This window comes from Gorilla gorilla, chromosome 13, assembly GCF_029281585.2.
Source record: "Gorilla gorilla gorilla isolate KB3781 chromosome 13, NHGRI_mGorGor1-v2.1_pri, whole genome shotgun sequence".
NCBI classification, from domain to species: Eukaryota; Metazoa; Chordata; class Mammalia; order Primates; family Hominidae; genus Gorilla; species Gorilla gorilla.
Window position 1 is genome coordinate 128,088,277 of NC_073237.2, and position 9,205 is coordinate 128,097,481.

The following is a 9,205-nucleotide window of genomic DNA, read 5'->3' on the forward strand; positions in this document are numbered from 1 at the left end:
GGTCTATATTAAGAAGCTCTTTCCTCAGCATCCTTTTGACACTTTATTACTCATCAGCACAACAGCGGCTTGCAAGATGAATTTTATGTCCAAATACTTTTAATACCACTTTTCTCCGCAGGAGAAATGGGGAATCAGGTGATCAAAATGCTGAAAGTCATAAATAAACCATTCTGGGGCATGCCAGGAGAAACATTTTCATACAGACCCTTATGCCACGCCTTCTATTTCAGAGTCCCACGCTCAGACCAGTGTGCACCATGTAACAAGTACTGTCAGAGAAAACAAGCTGATTTCACTAATGCTGTGTTTCCAAGGGAAACACAAAACGAAACAAAACATCAAAACACTGCTACACCTCAGTCTCCAAAGAAGAAAACACCTTGGGGACAAATACAGCTAAGAATTTATAACCCCAAGCTCCAAACTTCCACTGCACTTTGGGAACAATTTTGCTGGAGAAAGTGCTACGCTACCTAAATCCTGAACAAAGGGTTTTCTAGAAGAAAAGAAGGGAATGAAATCAATCACATATTCTTGGTAAAAAGGAAGACAATGTCGAGGTGGATGAAAAGATTTCATTTATTTCAGTTCCAGAGTTTGAGGTTATAAAAGCCCCTAAAGAATCCCCACAGCATAATATGGGTAAGAATGCAGGCTCTGAGCTGGGCGAGGTGGCTCACGCCTGTAATCCCAGCACTCTGGGAGGCTGAGGTGTGTGGATCACTTCAGGCCAGGAGTTCAAAACCAGACTGGCCAACATGGTGAATCCCTGTCGCTACTAACAATACAAAAATTAGCCGGGCATGGTGGGACGAAGCTGTAATCCCAGCTACTTGGGAGGCTGAGGCAGGAGAATCACTTGAACCTGGGAGGTGGAGGCTGCAGTAAGCCGAGATCACACCACTGCACTCCAGCCTGGGTGCAAATACTAGCTCTTCCCCTTGGCTTTGCCAGTTGAGCACAGCAGCCTCAGTTTCCTTATCTGTTAACTGGGCATAATTCCAGTCTCACCTCCTCAGCTGTAATAAGAATCAAATAAAAGAGAACATTTGTGAAGTACGTAGCATGCTGCCTGACACTCAGGAGGTCCTTGGTGAATATTTAACTTCTTTTTTTTTTGGAGTCAGGGTCTTGCTGTGTCACCCAAGCTGGCGTGCAGTGGTGCAATCATGGCTCACTGCAACCTCAACCTCCCCGGCCCAAGCAATCCTCCTCCCTCAGCCTCCAAAGAAGCTAGGACTACAGGTGCATGCCACCTCGCCTGGCTAATTTTTAAATTTTTTTGTAGAGACAGGGTCTCCCTATGTTGCTCAGGCTGGTCTCAAACTCCTGCTCTCAAGTGAACCTCCTGCCTCAGCCTCCCAAAGTCCTGGGATTACAGGTGTGAGCCACTGCACTCTGCCTATTATCAGTTTTTTTTTTTTTTTTTGAGACAGAGTCTCACTCTGTCACCCAGGCAGGAGTGTAGTGGTGCAATCTCAGCTCATTGCAACCTCTGCTTCCTAAGCTCAAGTGATTCTCTTGCCTCAGCCTCCTGAATAGCTGGATTACAGGTGTGCGCCACCACGCCCAGCTAATTTGTGTATTTTTAGTCGAGATGAAGGGTCCGCCACGTTGGCCCGGCTGGTCTCAAACTCCTCACCTCAAGTGATCCGCCCACCTCGGCCTCCCAAAGTGCTGGGATTACAGGCGTGAGCACCACGCCCGGCCCTTCATCACTTTTATAACTGTGGACTGAAAATATATTAGCTTAGGTGGCAGATACCCGGCTTTGGTCAATTTAGTCAAAAGCACCAAAGTAAATTTATTTTACAGAGTTGGATGGTACAAAATGGGAGCAAGTATAGAACTGGAGTAAAATTTGAGACAACATTCCAAAAAAGACCCACAGAACCAGAGAGACCAAGTTTAAGAGGGACTTAATGCTCTGTTAAGTTTCTGGGCGCAGTGGGCCACTGTGTTACACCAGGCCCTTCCTTTCTGAAGGAAGGGGAAATAATCTTTCCAATTTATGCAAAACAGACAAAAACCAAAATCCAAATCTCTACAAGATCTTAAGGCCTCATAATTGATCTACCAATACAGAGATCATTTTTGCAAAATCACGGCCTGAGAGTCCAAACTTGGCAAAGCAAACGGCATGTGTCTGTCGCACCGTCTTCAATGAGGTGGCAGGAAAGAGCATGGGTGCAGAGGCTCCCTGTTTCCCTCACAGAGCCCGCAAGCTCCTCCCCAGATTAAACTGCAGTCACAAACTGGAATAAAGCACAGGGAACCCCCACCACGCCAGAGGGGTCCAGTGAAAACTAACAGTTGCACAGCAGAATACCTGGCACATAGTAGGTGCTTAATAACTCTCTGTTGAATAAATGGGTGGATAGGTGACAGAATAAACCAATGAGAATTATCCCCAACATACACACACTGATTGTCCCCACCCCCTGGAATGCGTTAACCAGAGTTTCTAATCCATAAACAAACTCTCCTCTCCTAGCAAGAGTCAGAGGGTATGGGCGGCGGGGGCGCTGTTTCCTCCACTTCCCCACTCCTTAGCTCAGGCCACTCCGGGCCCTGGAATTTCTTCCCTATCAGGAGTGCGAAGCCCCTGAAGTCAGGAGCCGTGTCTGGGGCAGCTCCTCCTGGCGCCTGTGCACACAGACAACAATGGGTCACAGTTACAGAACCTGGGCTCAGGTGTGCCCTCTCTCGTTTCTCAGCCGGGGGCCAACACATTCGTAACGGTGTTTCTATGAAAAAACGCATCCTAGGTTCCAAACAACTAATATACTAATGAACCCTTAGAATGAACTGGACATTTTTCCCTGAGAGAACAGCTTTGAAATGAGGACCCTGTGGTCCAACCACTTCTCAATCATGGCTTCCCCAAAACAACTCCAATGTGAACTGTTCAGGGGTAGGGGGAGGGGGAGAGCAACGGAATAACCTAATCTTAAGAATTCCTCTCTAATCCCCAGCTCAGAAAGCGTCTTTTACAGTCGTCCCCTCTGCAGTGTCCCAGACTAAGCAAACAAACAAAAAAACATAGAGCCATCCCCAAAGACCAGTATGCTTGCAATCCAAGATGGGCAAGCGACCCATCTCCAGTCCACATTTCAGGGAGACAACACAAAATTTTTTTGATTCTTCACAAATGGGAAGAATCAAAAGTGAACTGTTACCAGAAGCAGAAGGCTGACTGTACAGCCACTGTGATGAGTTTCCAAGCCTTGCACAAATACGCCGAGAACGCTGTGGCTGTACGAACTGCCTTCAATCAGACCCGACCTGGCCATGTGTTATCAAGGTCACTCCTTCAGGTATGACTACTCCAAGCCTCAAATCTCTGTAAAACCCAAGGAGATCCACAAGATCATCTGCTCCAGCGACTCCCTTCCCCATTTCACAGATTCCTCAGAGAGGGGCAGGGATCAACGCTAGGCATTTAGTTGGAGGGCTGGATCCAGCCCCCAAATCTTTATCCTTGGCTAGGAAAACCTCTGCTACCCATTTCCTCATGACCAGAGGAGGCAGGAGGGCAGTGTGAAGGAATTGGCTTTGAAGGCCAGCTGGCCTGGTTTGAATCTATGGGGGCACTTCCTAGCTGACCAACTTTGGGATAGAAACTAAACCTCTCCACATCTTGTATTTTCACATACGTTCATGTGTACCATTATGCTGTCTACTTCATGGGTAGTTTAAAGGTTAAATAAGAATTCAGACTTGGGAGGCTGAGGTGGGAGGTTGAGGCAGGAGAATCATTTGAGCCCAGGAGGTCAAGACTGCAGTGATTTGTGATCACACCACTGCACTCCAGTCTGGGCCACAGAGTGAGACCCCATCTCTAAAAAACTAAAATAAAATAAAGATGTTTAAAATTTGTTGGTACACAGCAGACACTCAATGAGAATAGCTACTGTCACTGTTTTTATTATTATTACCTATAAATCTCCAAGCTTTAGATACAATACATTGAAAAAAATTATTTACCCTCACTAGGGATTTTCTCCCCCATATCAGAGTAAGATCCACTGCAATATTCTAGTAAATAATCATTCTCTTAGTATAATTAAAATAAAATTTATCTTACAAACATCTGTACCGCACGAATATTTTTTTTTTTAAGAGACAGGGTCTCCCTATACTGCCCAGGTGGCCTCAAATTCCTAGGCTCAAGTGATCCTCCTGCCTCAGCCTCCCGAGTAGCTGGACTCCAGGAGGAATGATATTTTGATTGTGGAACATGACATAAGCCAGAGGGGTAATATTGTGGCCACTGAAGTAGGAAACATTTTAAGGAGTGCCTGTCCCTACACACAAGACGCTGTTGGCTCCAGACGAACTCTGAGTCAGGATCCTGCAAGGCGGTGCTCACTTCTTGAAGGAGATTTTTTTTTTTTTTTAGATAGAAATGGCTCAGAAGGGAAGGGCTCGTGGATCCCTGTAATGTGCACACTCACCCACCCAGAACCAAAGAAACAGAGGCTCAGGCGGGTACCCGGTAGCTCACACAAAGCTTTGTGTATGGAATTTGTCTGCTGGGAGGAAAGTCTGATGTTGGTCACTTCCCTCCTGGAGAAAAATACAACAATACAAGGAAGCGCCAAGCACTGTGGGAATGTTCCAAGTGCGAGTTCCAGCTCAGCCCAGAATATAAACAAAGGCGATGACCAGCCTGGAGGTCAGGCCCAGCAAAGCACTGAGGCAGAAAGTCTGGGAGGCACTCTTCTGTCTTCTGGGGTCCTCTAGACTCTGCCTTTTTTTTTTTTTTTTTTTTTTTGAGACAGTCTCCCTCTGCTGTCCAGGTTGGAGTGCAGTGGTGCAATCACAGCTCACTGCAGCCTCCAACTGCTGGGCTCAAGCAATCCTCCTGTCTCAGCCTCCTGACTAGCTGGGACTATACGCACCTGCCACCATGCCTGGCTAATTACTAAAATTATTTTTTGTAGAGATAGTATCTTGCTTGGTTGCCAGGCTGGTCTCAAACTCATGGCCTCAGGTGATCCTCGAGCCTCAGCCTCCCAAAGTGCTGGAATTATAGGCATGAGCCACCGAGTCTGGCCTAGACTGCTTTGAAGTAACTTTCCTGTCCAGGCCTGGAGGAAATCATCGAAGGCAAAGGCCACCACGTGTCGAATGTCATAGGAAATACAAGCTCAGGGACTCTCTTATGACACATCTGCAAACTTATAGATCAGTCTCAGAATGTCATAGCTGGAGGGGCCTCAGAGATTTACTCAACAAATACCAACACGGAGCTTGGGGAGGGTCGGATAACATGCACGAAGAATCACTTAGTTATCCCAGTGATCAGTGCTAAATTCAGGATGGGGGACGCATGTCTAGCAGGGCGACCTAATCTAAGCTGGAAGTCAGGGAAGGGTGAGACTTGAAGGATGAGCAGAGCTGGACCAGGCAAAGGAGCAGTGTGTATGAAAGCCCTGTGTAGCTGGAGGTATGTGCCCAGGGGAAGGCCGGGGGTCAGATGGGACAGGGCCTTATAGATCCAGGGCTTTGTCTCATGGGCTTTGGGGGTTCCTAAGGTGCTGGCAAACCACGTGTTCATTCTTCTGGGAAGAGAGGTCTATGGCTCTCACCAAAGTCTTAAGGAGTTTCAAGAGGTTAAGAATGGCCGGGCACGGTGGCTCACGTCTGTACTTAGGATCCCAGCACTTTGGGAGGCCAAGGTGGGCAGATCACAAGGTCAGGAGAAAGAGACCATCCTGGCCAAGATGGTGAAACCCGGTCTCTACTGAAAATACAAAAATTACCTGAGCATGGTGGTGAGCACCTGTACTCCCAAGCTACTCGGGAGGCTGAGGCAGAAGAATCACTTGAACCCGGGAGGTGGAGGTTGCAGTGAGTGGAGATTGCACCACTGCACTCCAGCCTGGTGACAGAGCGAGACTCCCTCTCAAAAAAAAAAAAAAAAAAAAAAAAAAAAGAGGTTAAGAACTACTGATCTAGCCCAACTCATTACAATAAAATGGAGAAACTGAGGTCCAGAGAAAAAAGACCTTTCACAGGAGGCTAGAGGCCCCAAGTCACTGACTCCCATTGCAGTGCTCTCCCACAGCTAGCCCACCGACCCACGTCTGCAGGGGATGTGTCAACAACTACATATGCTGGCTCCCATCCCACTGGCCACTGCTGCTGGATCCCACACGAGGCTGCTTCTATCCAGGCAGGCCTAGAAGGACAATCTACAGAAATGAACTGCAAAGTCACCAGCCCATCTTTCTTGTGCAACCTAATCTGCAAAACACAGGGGCTCAGAACCTGTCCCTTGCTTCAGATTTCAAGGACCCCCCCAATGAGACAGTTTCTGGCTTTTCAAGAAGCTTCATGGATGAGGCTGGTTCACTGAAGGGCAATCAGGGCTCAGCATCCGGCCTTCTGAAGAAGCTGTTTACTTGCTGTTCTTTACAAAGTCAGGACTTGGCCAGGAACTAAACGTAGCCCTCAGTATGGGAAAGGGAGAAATTTGGAAGACTTGGGGGAAAGTCTAAATATGTAAGGAGAATGCTTCTTAAACCCCTGATGCGGCCAGGCACTATGGCTCATGCCTGTAATCCCAGCACTTTGGGAGGCAGAGGTGGGTTGATTACTTGAGCCCAGGAGTTTGAGACCTGCCTGGGCAACATGGCAAAACCCTGTCTCTACAAAAAAAGGAAAAACATAATTAGCTAAGCATTGTGGTATGTGTGTCTGTAGTCACAGCTACTCGGGGGGCTGAGGTGAGAGAATGGCTTAAGCCTGCGAGGCAGAGGTTGCAGTGAGCCAAGATCGCGCCATTGCACTCCAGCCCGAGTGACAGAGGCAGACCCTGTCTCAAAAAAATAAAATAATAAAAACCCCTCGATGCTTCCTGTAATACTAAAGGTAGAAGTCCTAAGTACGTGGATTGGCATTCAAGGCCTTTTGGAGTCTGGCCCCAAATTACCTTTCCCACCTTCATCTCCCACTTCCTCACACGGAGACTGGACACTGTGCATAGCCCTGCACCTGCCTGCCTGCACTGTAGCTCCTGTCCCTCCTCTCCAGCGAGTCAAAGGAAACCTCACAGCCAACATCCAGTGGACTCTCAAAGATCAGTGTTGAGGGTCCCACAGCCTCTGCTTCACTTGGACCATGGCAGTATTGGAAGGGGTAATGCCCACACTGGGGAAGACTCCAGCCCCTCTCCTGGCCAGCCCACTGACCTCAGCCTCCAGGCTGTGATGCCTCTGCCCTTTACAACTCCCCGCCTCCAGATAAACTTGACAGAGCCACTCACTGCTGATGGCCCTCTGCCCTGAGCTGCACGAGGGTGAACACGGTCACAGCCTGCACTCTGGCTGTGCTCCTCAAGCTTGTAAAAATGCACCCGTCTCCCTTAAGAGGTCTGGAGTCCATACACAATGGGTACTCACTATCCATTGAACAAAAATTAGTGAGCGTCAGCTATGTGCCAGGCACCATTCTGGGCTCTGGTGAAATAGCAGCCGACAGGGAGCTTACCTCCCAATGAGGGAAAAAATCATAAAAAAGAAGCAAATAGGCCAGGCGCGGTGGCTCACACCTGTAATCCTAGCACTCTGGGAGGCCAAGACAGACAGATTGCCTGAGCTCAGGAGTTCAAGATCAGTCTTGGCAACATGGTCCCTGTCTCTATTAAAAACACAAGATATTAGCGAGGCATGGTGGTGCATGCCTGTAATCCCAGCTACTGGGGAGGCTGAGGCAGGAGAATTGCTTGAACCCAAGAGGTTGCAGTGAGCCAAGACTGCACTACTGCACTCCAGCCTGGGCAACAGAATGAGACTGTCTCAAAAAAAAAAAAAAAAAAAAAAAAAAAGGCTACATTTAAAGGGGGAAAAAGAGCGGGGGGTGAGGGACAGAAAGTGATGTGCACTCTATCTGCTATTCTGGGCCCAGTGGTTAGGGCTGACCTCTCTGGGTGGCATCTGAACAAAGATGTGAGGCAGCTAGGGATAGGGAGCAAAGGACACAGGAAGAGGAACTCATGTTTGCCCAGTTCTTCCAATCGAGTACTCCCCAGCATGAACTCACCAAAACCCTACCGCAGGATCCAACTTATCAATGAGAAACTGATTTTTAAAAGGAGATGGGTGAGCAACTTTTCCCAAGATCACATGATCAGCAAACGGTGGCACCAGCAGCCTTTAAACCGTGGCTCTTGTCCATGGCTTCTCAGCAGGTGCCCTACAATATCTGGGGAATGAATGTTCCACTAAGAGAACGGCAAGTGCCAAGGCTCTGAGGGAAAGGAACACCTGGAAGAAGAGCACAAAAGCCAGTGTGGCTGGGACACAGCGACGGGGAGAGGGGTGTCAGGGAGTGAGTTAAGGGCCAGAGTCCAGGGCGCACACAGGCCACGCTGAGGACCTCGGATCTCTTCACATGTGTGGGGAAGCCCCAGGCAATCATAAAGAGGATCCATGTGATCCAGTTCACACTCTGGCTGTGGAATGCAGAATGAATGGCTGCGAGTTGGGAGAAGAAACCAAGAAGCCGGTTAGGAAGGCATGGGGCAGTCCAGGGAGAAACGGCGGTGGCCTGGAATAAGGGGTCAGCAGAGGAGGTACTAAGAGGGACCAGTCAGGATTTATCGGAGTAAATCGCAGGGGTTTACCGAGGGACTGGATGTGCGCTGGGAGAGAGGAGGCAAGGACACCCTCATTGTTTTCTCATCCAAACCAAGATTTCTAAGCCTGAACAATCGGATCAAAAATGGCATTATTTACTGTGATAGGGGAACCCAAGGTGAGTTACCAGGCAGAGAGTGAAGGGGAGAACCAAGAGATCTGGTTCAGGTGCATAATGTCCTAAAGAGGGGCTGGAAACATGCATTTGAGAAGGACCAGTGTTTAGCTAGCTGGCTTAGTGCCACGGGACTAGGCTGCCTGTTCCCAAATGGCAATTCAGGAGACAGAAGAGCCCAAAACAGAAGGCTGAGATGAAACCCTTTACAGAGCACGTACACTTGATGCTGTAAAATTACTCATGTGAGTACTGCGTGACTTCAGATATAATTTAAATTTTAGAGGTTGTGGCTTTTTGTGTGTGTGTGTCAGACAGGGTCTCACCATGTTGCCTAGGCTGGACTTGAACTCCTGGGTTCAAGTGATCCTCCCACCTCAGCCACCAGAGTAGCTGGAACTATGCCACGGTGCTTGGCAAAATTTTAGTTTTCACGTTCTGG

At 48.4% G+C, this 9,205-nt stretch overlaps 1 protein-coding gene across 4 annotated transcripts in view; it reads right to left on the reverse strand.

The window, feature by feature from the left end:
• RAPGEF1 (Rap guanine nucleotide exchange factor 1) overlaps positions 1-9,205 on the reverse strand; it is a 162,577-nt gene that overhangs the window by 132,497 nt on the left and 20,875 nt on the right. The gene's annotated exons all lie outside the window — the stretch shown is intronic.